The following is a 9,605-nucleotide window of genomic DNA, read 5'->3' as shown; positions in this document are numbered from 1 at the left end:
CTTTTGGAAGGAAGTCACTATGCATGTTTTGGAAGGAAGCCCAAATTGGGAGTTACACTCCTTGAGGGCAAAGTGTTCACATAAATTATTTGGAATTCTACTGTATGAGAGATTTATTTATTCCTCTTATTTATTTATCGAGTCATTTATTTATAGCAGCATTGACTCCTGGATATTTACTTTATACTTGGGTTATAAGCCAGAGCTATTTTCTTTTTCTTTTTTTATACTTTATTTTTCTGCTCAGATTGTTCCAGCTTTGGACAGTGGATGGTCTTTCAATTGGTTCCAGTGTGTTGCTCTGAAATAGCCGCATCAGAGTAGGCATTTTTGGGGGAATACTTCCTTACTTTTTGACTACAAGATGCTCCTGGGTCCCTTTGCATATTTCCTGCCTCAGTCTTGGAATTAGCTCTTTGCCTTGGGTTCTTTCATTGGAGGCTGGTATTGGAAACCACGACTGGTTACTTGGTGTGCTCATTGCCACTGGAGCTCCAGGGCTTCCAAGCCTCTCAGCAGGCAGCAAGGGAATATATGTGTGGTACTAACTCAGGCACATATACATATCTATAAATATTTCTAGATGTAGCCATGTGTAACCATGTTCTCATACTGATATCTCCAACTGTATCCATTGTCAAGTGGACCATTATAGTCTCCTCCCTTTCTTGCTTACAACCTTCCACTCAATACTGAGAAATACGGCTCCCATCCTCTGCCGCACATTTACTTACTCGTTCAGTTCTAGTGTACTGGCTTAGTGATTTCTGAATTTTTAACTCATACTTCTATGGGAAATGATTTTATCAACCAGAGTATGGTGCTTATGCACAGTTTATTTTGTCTTCCATCTTACAGACTTGACTAAATTCCGAAGTTGGGTCAGTACCTTTGTCCTCTACCTCCTTCAGTTAGTTTGTTTCATCTGTTTGTCACACAGTCAGATACTTTTGTCACAGTTTGTGTTTCACCCTGGGATCCCTCCGCTAACTGATTTGTTAAAAAAAAGTTGTGTGCAGTGGAGTTTATTCTTTCTGCTGTAAAGATTTATGGGTTTTGACAAATGCATAGTGCCATATATCCATCACTACAGATGGTTTCATCACCTTAAAATAGCCCTTGTGCTTCATCATTCTAGCCTACCTCACTTCCCTCCCTGAAATTCCCACAACCACTAATCTGTTTACCATGTCTATAGATTTTCCTTTCACAGAGCGTCATATAAGTGGAACCTATAGTATGTAGCCTTTTCAGACTGGCTTCTTTTGCTTTGCAATATGCATTTAAGATTCAACCATATCTTCATATGGTTTAATCATTTATTTATTAAATTTGCTGAAATTTTAGCAATTTAAAATATTATTATTTTTAAATAAAATTTTTAAATATTATTTTTAAATTTTAGCAAATTTAAAAATAACATTTTATCTTACAGATACACCAATTTGTTTATCCATTCTCCTAATTGAAGGATGTCTTTTTTTCTTAAAATATTTTATTTATTTATTTGACACAGAGAGAGAGATTGCGTGTGCATATGAGCAGGGGGAGGGGCAGAAGGAGAGGGAGAAGCAGACTCCTCACTGAGTAGGGAGCCCTATGTGGGGCTTACCCTAGGGTACTAGGATCATGACCTGAGCTGAAGGCAGACAGCTCCCAACTGGGCCACACAGGCACCCCAAGGATGTCTTGATTGCATTCACTTTTTGGTGATGATAAATAAAAGTATTAATATTCATGTGTCTGCTTTTGGGTAGACAAGATTGTTATGTAAGACAATATTTAGTTTTGTAGGAATTTGTCAAACTGTTTTTCAGAATGGTTATACTATACCATTCTCTACCAACAATGAAAGAGAATTCCTGTGGCTCTATCTCTCCTCCCAGCCTTTAATATTGTCACTGTTTTGGATTTTGGCCACATTAGTAGGTGTGTAGCGGTATCTCATTGTTGTTCATCTCACATTTTCCTAATTGCAAATGATATTGAACATCTTTTCATCTACTCACTTGCCACCTGTATATCTTCTTTGGTGAGGTGCCTGTTCAGATCTTTGCCCATTTCTTAATTGAATTATTTGTTTTCCTATTGCTAGGTTTTAAAAGTTGTGATTTTATTCATTTATTTTTTAAAGGATTTGTTTATTTATTTCTAGAAAAAAAGAGAGAGTGGGCGCCTGGGTGGCTCAGTGGGTTAAGCCGCTGCCTTCAGCTCAGGTCATGATCTCAGGGTCCTGGGATCGAGGCCCGCATCGGGCTCTCTGCTCAGCAGGGAGCCTGCTTCCCTCTCTCTCTCTCTCTGCCTGCCTCTCCATCTGCTTGTGATCTCTCTCTGTCAAATAAATAAATAAAATCTTTAAAAAAAAAAAAGAGTGTTAAAAAAGAAAAAAAGAGAGAGAGAAAGAACATGCATGTACATGTGGGGGGAGGGGCAGAGGGAGAGTCTCTCAAGCAGACTCCCTGCTGAACATGGAGCCCCCTGTGGGGCTTGATCTCAGGACCCACGGGAACATGACCTGAGCTGAAAGCAAGAGTTGAACACTTACCCAACTGAGCCACCCAGGCACCCCTAAAAACTGTAATTTTAAAAAGAGATTATGAAAGGATGTATTAGAGCAAAGAAAGTTTAAGAACTTTATAGCAATTTGACAATGCCCATTGACTCTACTAAATTTCTATTTTGGATATCCTTATTATTTTTAAATTTTATTTTCTAGTCACTTATTTTTATTGTATTTTACAAGTTATCAACCCACACTAGATTAGAAATTTAAAATACAAAATAATCAAAAACAAAAAGACTAGGGAGTCCTTCACCACAGTTAGTTTGAAGAGCACTGCATTACCAAACTGATAACATTTTTTGACATAGCAAACCATAATATTCAGGAGGGATAAATGCCTTAGTAACAAGCCCCCACAGGTACTGTGGCATAGCACTGTAGAAATCCATTTTCTGGGCTTATAAGTGTCTGATGCCAGTATTCAATAGGGAACTCTACACATTGTAATGCAGGGACCCAACCTCCTTCTATCTGTGGCTTAGCTAATTCCTAAGCCTCAGAATCTTCTGTTAGATGCTATACCTTTTATTCAGGGGAAGATGTAGAGAGATTAATTGCTCAAAGGATTTAATGCGCCGGGATGGGAAGTAGAGAATATCATTTCTGCTTCACATTCCATTGGGCACTAATGTCACATATTGACATGAAGGTTGAGAAATGTCATCTATCCAGGAGCTTGGGAAGAATGAAAAGCAGGCAGAAGAACTTCTAGTGAGTCTTTATCATACAAATGAGATGGTAGGAACTCTATGCTTTATTATTTTATTATCATCAAGTGTGTTATTAAACACATCCCTCTTTATAGCTAGGCCAACAGAGCACATGGGTCAACCAAGTTCATCATGGACCAGGGGACTGGCAAAAAGAGAGAAAATAAAGAAAATGAAGAGATATTTGCTAAAAAAGATGAGGTAAAGAACACACAATGTAGTTTGGATCATGAAGTTATGAAAGAAACTAACTGGATTTTTTTTCTTTATGTAAAATTTTATAATTAAATCTTTTTTTGTTTGTTTTGTTTCTTTCTTCCCTCAGTTTTCTGTCATGAAGTCTCCGTGGAGAACATATATCCCTTCAGAAATTTCCAACTAATCCTAAGAAGCTCCAGATTTCCACATCTATTCTAGAAGTCATCGACTCAGCACCCAAATGAGAACCACATCTTTATTCTTATAACACTCCAGTTGTCTGCAGAAATTTCTGTCAATCATTTACAATTTTGTGGTTTTATTTATTTATTATTTATTTATTTATTTATTTATTTTTATTTGACAGAGAGCACAAGTAGGCAGAGAGGCAGGCAGAGAGAGAGGGGGAAGCAGGCTCCCTGTTGAGCAGAGAGCCTGACGGGGGGGCTCGATCTCAGGACCCTGGGATCATGACCTGAGCCGAAGGCAGCGGCTTAACCCACTGAGCCACCCAGGCGCCCTATTTATTATTTATTTATTTATGTTTTAATCTACCTACTTATTTGTTTTTATTTTTTTGTGGTTGTATTTAAAGACAGTTTCCTATGGTTTGCTAGCCCCCTGGACTCTCATGATTGGATCTCCTAGTAAATATTTTAAACACTTGAGGGATTCTTATAATAAAATCCATTGGCTAGGTTTTGCATGCATAGCCATTATTTGGACCAAAAGTTAGTATATGTGTCCATAGATTTGACTCATAGTACAAGTAACTCCCTTTTTCTTCAACTTCCACCTTTTCCAATCTCTAATTTGGCATTTCCCATCTAATGTGCAATAAAATATTTGCTGAAGCGTGTGTATAAGCTATTAATAAGGACGGCGAATATTGGGCCTATGATTCAATGGGTTTTTTTCAGAGATTCAAAGATGTATTATTTAATCCAATGCCACATTTCAAATACTATAATATGACTATTCATATTATGTTCCTTGCTTCTTCTAAAATTTTATCTTTGGTCTTTGTAGATAATGTCATACCACATTTTGAGGGGATGATTGAGGTTTCTGTATTTACTTGCTGTTTGTTGGGCTCTGATATAAATCCAGTTGAGGATAGAGCTTAGCAAAGAACCTGCAAGAAGTCAGGAGTACCAGAAGTGATCTGAAGAAGGGTATGTGTCTAACAGTATGCAAAACGAAAGCCAGTAAGAAATTGGGTGCTGAATGAACATAAGACAATATCTCAAGGGCGGTGAGTCAAAGAAAGTCAGGAAGAACAGAATGTCTACACCTCAATACAACAGTATGAAAAAGAAACTTTTCCTATAAATAAAAATATGAAGCAAACCCATGCACATGCATATGAATTTGTGTGTCCCGGGCATTTGAGACCTTAAGCAGATTGACTTGAACCTCCACTCTGTGTCACATGATTCTTGAAGTCACTGTTCAGGCTTTTGTGTATGCACTGGGTCTGTGTTCTCGGGATATGCTCTGGGGACTTTGCTTCATCTTTGGGGTATTCGTTCTACACCTTACTTTTAATCTTTCGCTTAGCTTCCATTAAGAATAACTCCAGCATATAAAAAATAATATAATATTATATTATGAAATAATATTATCATATAATAATATAATATAAGTGTATAATAAATATTAAATAAGGTTTAACTACTATTCTGATGGGTCTGGAGTTCATTGCATTCCTTTCCTTCCAAAATCCTTAGCCTTCCAGCAATTGTTTTCTTCTCACCCTCTTCCACCGAGCACCCAGATTTAGATCTCCGATTTCCTCCTGCATTTTCCTGAGCAGTAAATCTCTCCTTCCTCTATCTGTATTTATAAAGCAACTTGTCTTATGTACTGGCATAATCAAGTAACTGCAGATGGCTCCAGGATTCAGATTCTGAGGATACTGACTTGCTCCTTGTAATGGTTTGATCGAATGTGTATTTCTTATACCTTCAGTCAGTTCTGCAGCCAACCTTTAATTATATGTGCATTTAGTCCCATACAACTTGCTAAGCATTATGGTAAGTACGAAGATATAAACCCATCCAAACCCTTTTGTCAAGGAGCATCAAAAGATAACCTATTAATGTGGGTGATTTTTCCTAGGTCTCTTTTGCTTAGGCTTGGCGAACTCTATGATTTGTAACTATTGAGGTATTTTCCCCAACTTTCACTTTCCTTTTAGAAACAACTTCTATAATATTGCCTCCTTTAAGTGATGTCTTTCTACTTAGATTGGAAGAAAAGGATACTCTAATAGCCCCTTTAAACATCCAGTTTTTTTTTTTTTAAGATTTTATTTATTTATTTGACAGAGAGAGACACAGTGAGAGAGGGAACACAGCAGAGGGAGTGGGAGAGGGAGAAGCAGGCTCCCTGTGGAGCAGGGAGCCTGATGTGGGACTTGATCCCAGGACCCTGTGATCATGACCTGAGCCAAAGACAGACACATTAACGACTGAACCACCCAGGCACCCCTAGACATCCAGTTCTTTACATATCTTTGAATTACCATCTATCTTCTATAATTTGGATTTATCAATTAACATGTTAATTAGCAGTTAATTCAAATACATGTAAATGTAAAAATACCTTAAAATACTTTAAATATATTCTAAAATATTCAATCAATTAATTTTTATACTATAGTTAGTAACACTCTAGTATAGTATGAAACTGTAATTAGTAATACTGCATTGTATATTTGAAAGTTGCCAAGAGAGCAGATCTTAAAAGTTCTCATTACAAGAAAAACATCTGTAACTATGTGTGGTGATGGATATTAACTAGACTTATCATGGTGATCACTTTATAATATACATAAATATTGAATCATCATGTTGTTCACCCAAAACTAACATGTCAATAAATTTCGGCTAAAAATAAATAATAAAAAATAAAGTTAATTTTTATTTAAAAAATCCCTCTGATCTTAGATTTCTTTGCAGCTGAAGTTCACGTGTAACTTATATTCTGCTGGTAAGAAGAAGCAGCATAACTGAATTAGATGGAATAAAAGGGAAACATGGAATAAAATGAAACATCTTTCTGTTCTGATGCTATTCATCATAACAGTAGTAGCAGTAACACGGTTCTGAGTTGGCAACTCTATCGTGAGCTTCCTGATCACAGCAGAAGTGAGAGGGTTCTGGAAGCAAGGTTTGCAACTGTATCTTGTCAACTTAGCAAGGGGTCTTCTGATTGTATAACTTTTTGACATCAAGGAATCTGTTTGTGATGTGGGCCCAGAGTCCACTTCTTCAGCCCTCCATGTGATTCCATAAAGCACTTGTATCAATCATCTATGGCCACAATAATGCTGTGTAATAAATGTCCCTGACACAGTGGCTTAAAACTATAATCATTTATTATTGCTCATGGATCTATGGGTCAGCTGACCAGTTCTATTGATCTAGGTTGAGCTTGGCTGATCTCCCTGAGAAAAAACAACAATCAACAAAAACCCCCAAGCACATATGAAGTATCTATTCTATGTAGGTAGAGTTTAAGTTGTTGGGGCTAAGGGACTGATTGGAACCGATATAAATCTCAGCCCTCTTGTAACTTATACTCTAGTGAGTACATAGTATCTTGCTTTGATACTGATGATGTGATTTCAACATTTCCAATATTTTGAGGATTTGAATTATTTTATGTAGTAAATATTATACTTCATTTAGTTTACCATATTTGGTCCATGAAAATATTTCTAAAGCAGATTCAATCTATAAATCAGTTGCTTAGAATTTAAGATTAATGTGTTTATTTATTTTTTAACTGATTTATTTATCTTAGAGAGAGAATGAGAGCATGAGTGGGGAGAAGGGTAAAGAGAGAGGGAGAGAGAGATCCTCAAACAGACTCCCTGCTGAATTCAGAGCCTGCTGAGGGGTGTTTGATCCCTGGACCCTGAGATCATGACCTGAGCTGAAATCAAGAGTCAGTGCTTAACCAACTGAGCCACCAAGGTGCCCCAAGATTAATGCCTTTAAATCCAGCTTAGAATCCATCCACATTAGATCCATGGGACAATAGATCGTTTATTTTCATATTAAGGGATTAGCAAGAGAATGTGAGTGGCTTTGCAAAGATTCATCTTCTTAAATGGGAAAATGTTTCTTATTACCAGTATCATCTTCATCTACATGAGCCATTTTTTTAAAGATTTTATTTATTTACTTGACAGACAGAGATCACACGTAGGCAGAGAAGCAGGCAGAGAGAGAGGAGGAAGCAGGCTCCCTGCTGAGCAGAGAGCCCCATGTGGGGCTCCATCCCAGGACCCTGGAATCATGACCTGAGCTGAAGGCAGAGGCTTTAACCCACTGAGCCACCTAGGCGCCCCCATGAGCCATTTTCTATTTGGTATTGTCCCTAGTGTAAACAATAGAAGTCTAGAGCTGAGAGCTTCTTCACTTTTTTACACGAGGAACCTGAAGTCCCCAAGTGCAATGTGTCTTACCCTGGTTCACTTAGCCAGTTTGCACATAGACTGTGGGATACAGTTAGCCCTTCTGACTCTACATAAGAGCTTCATGAGCTCTGGGACTTTTCTGCTCACATTCAATTTGAAATGCTTGAAACAGCACTTGGCACGTGATAAACACTTAATAAATACTTTGTTGAATGGATGAATGAATTTTTTTCTCTGGGTTCTCCATGAATAAATTATCCTTAATTGGCTGAAGTGAACTGAGAATTTTTTTTTTTTAATCCACTGGTGTCTGGTTTAGGCTTATAAGTAAATAAGCCTAGGTATCTTCAAGGAAAAGGAAAATCTTTCTAAAAGACTTAGAGAAACACATGATTGAAAAAAATCTCATAATATTTCTGCCTATAAATATAAAAATCTATTCTAACCATTATTTGTCAGATGACAGTGACAGGGTTGTAGGAATACTGAAGACATGACTTTTTTTCTGAAACAGTTTTAGATTATTCCAGCTTTTAAATATTCAAAACTAAACCCAAAATGTACATTTGTATTTATCATATTTAAACACTGGAAAGTTTTTCATCATATTGAATTCACCTATACATTATACTTCCATGTTTTTCTAGGAACTAATGTAGGACTGGGCATTTCTAACTTGAATTGACTTGCATATCTGAATAGAATCTCTATTCTTCTATAAAACCAGGTAGGGTACTCTGTTTGCTATGTTTACAAAGGTGTGGAATAAAAAAATGGAAAAAAGAAAGATTTCCACTGTATGCATCATTTCTTCAGTGGAATATCTTCTTAAAAATTACCTAAAGTAAATTCTTACACATGTTCCACACTATGTAAAGGACTTTGTTTTTATCATAAGAACAATGAGGAACCCCTGAAGGTTATGGGGTCACAAAATCAAACAAATAGGGCTGACAGCTTTCTAGCAGTTTTCTTTATTTTGTTTTCTCTAAGCATAATTCTGCTGTTATATGTGTCATAAGTAATAAAAAAGGAGACACTGTCAGCTTTGCTCACCACTGGTTACCTAACGTTTAGTACAGGGTCTGGCATTCAACAGTAGGTGGGTCAATATTTGTTGAATGAATTAAGGGATGAACTAGAAAAATCTAGACATTACAACACCTGCCTAAACTTACATAAGAATAAGCCAATTTGGTTTATTTATCATATCTTTTTAAAGAGTTTCCAATTGTGTGTGTCTCCATGGACCAAGCAGGGTTTCTGGAACCCCAGACTTGCAGAGGTCCCTGATGTAGGCATAGGCAAAATGCGGAGAATTTATTTTCTTTGAGAATTTCAATAAGTTATAGCTTTGTAAATAACATGTTTTTCAGAAATCCCAAGACTATATGGAAACTATTACTCCTTTAGATTAGGTAAATCAGGCTTTATTGTTTTTGCAAGAGTGCCGAAGAGTAAATTTTAAGTGATGATACTGTCGCCATCATTATAAGAAATGTGAATAGAAGGGTCATTTTCCTACTGACATTTTAGTAATGTGGCTGCTGGTCTGACAGTGGTGTTTGTCATGGGCTTGATGCTTTGGAAAGCAGGCTGTGTGCATTATGGTCAGACACAGGCTGCTGACAGCTCCTTAATGTTAGTGGAGAACTTTTCCCTTTAAATCTCTAGACAGTCAACAGAAAGCCATTAGAGGCTTCAG

This window comes from Lutra lutra, chromosome 12 (assembly GCF_902655055.1).
Source record: "Lutra lutra chromosome 12, mLutLut1.2, whole genome shotgun sequence".
Classification (NCBI taxonomy): domain Eukaryota; kingdom Metazoa; phylum Chordata; class Mammalia; order Carnivora; family Mustelidae; genus Lutra; species Lutra lutra.
This window is presented reverse-complemented; position numbering follows the sequence as displayed.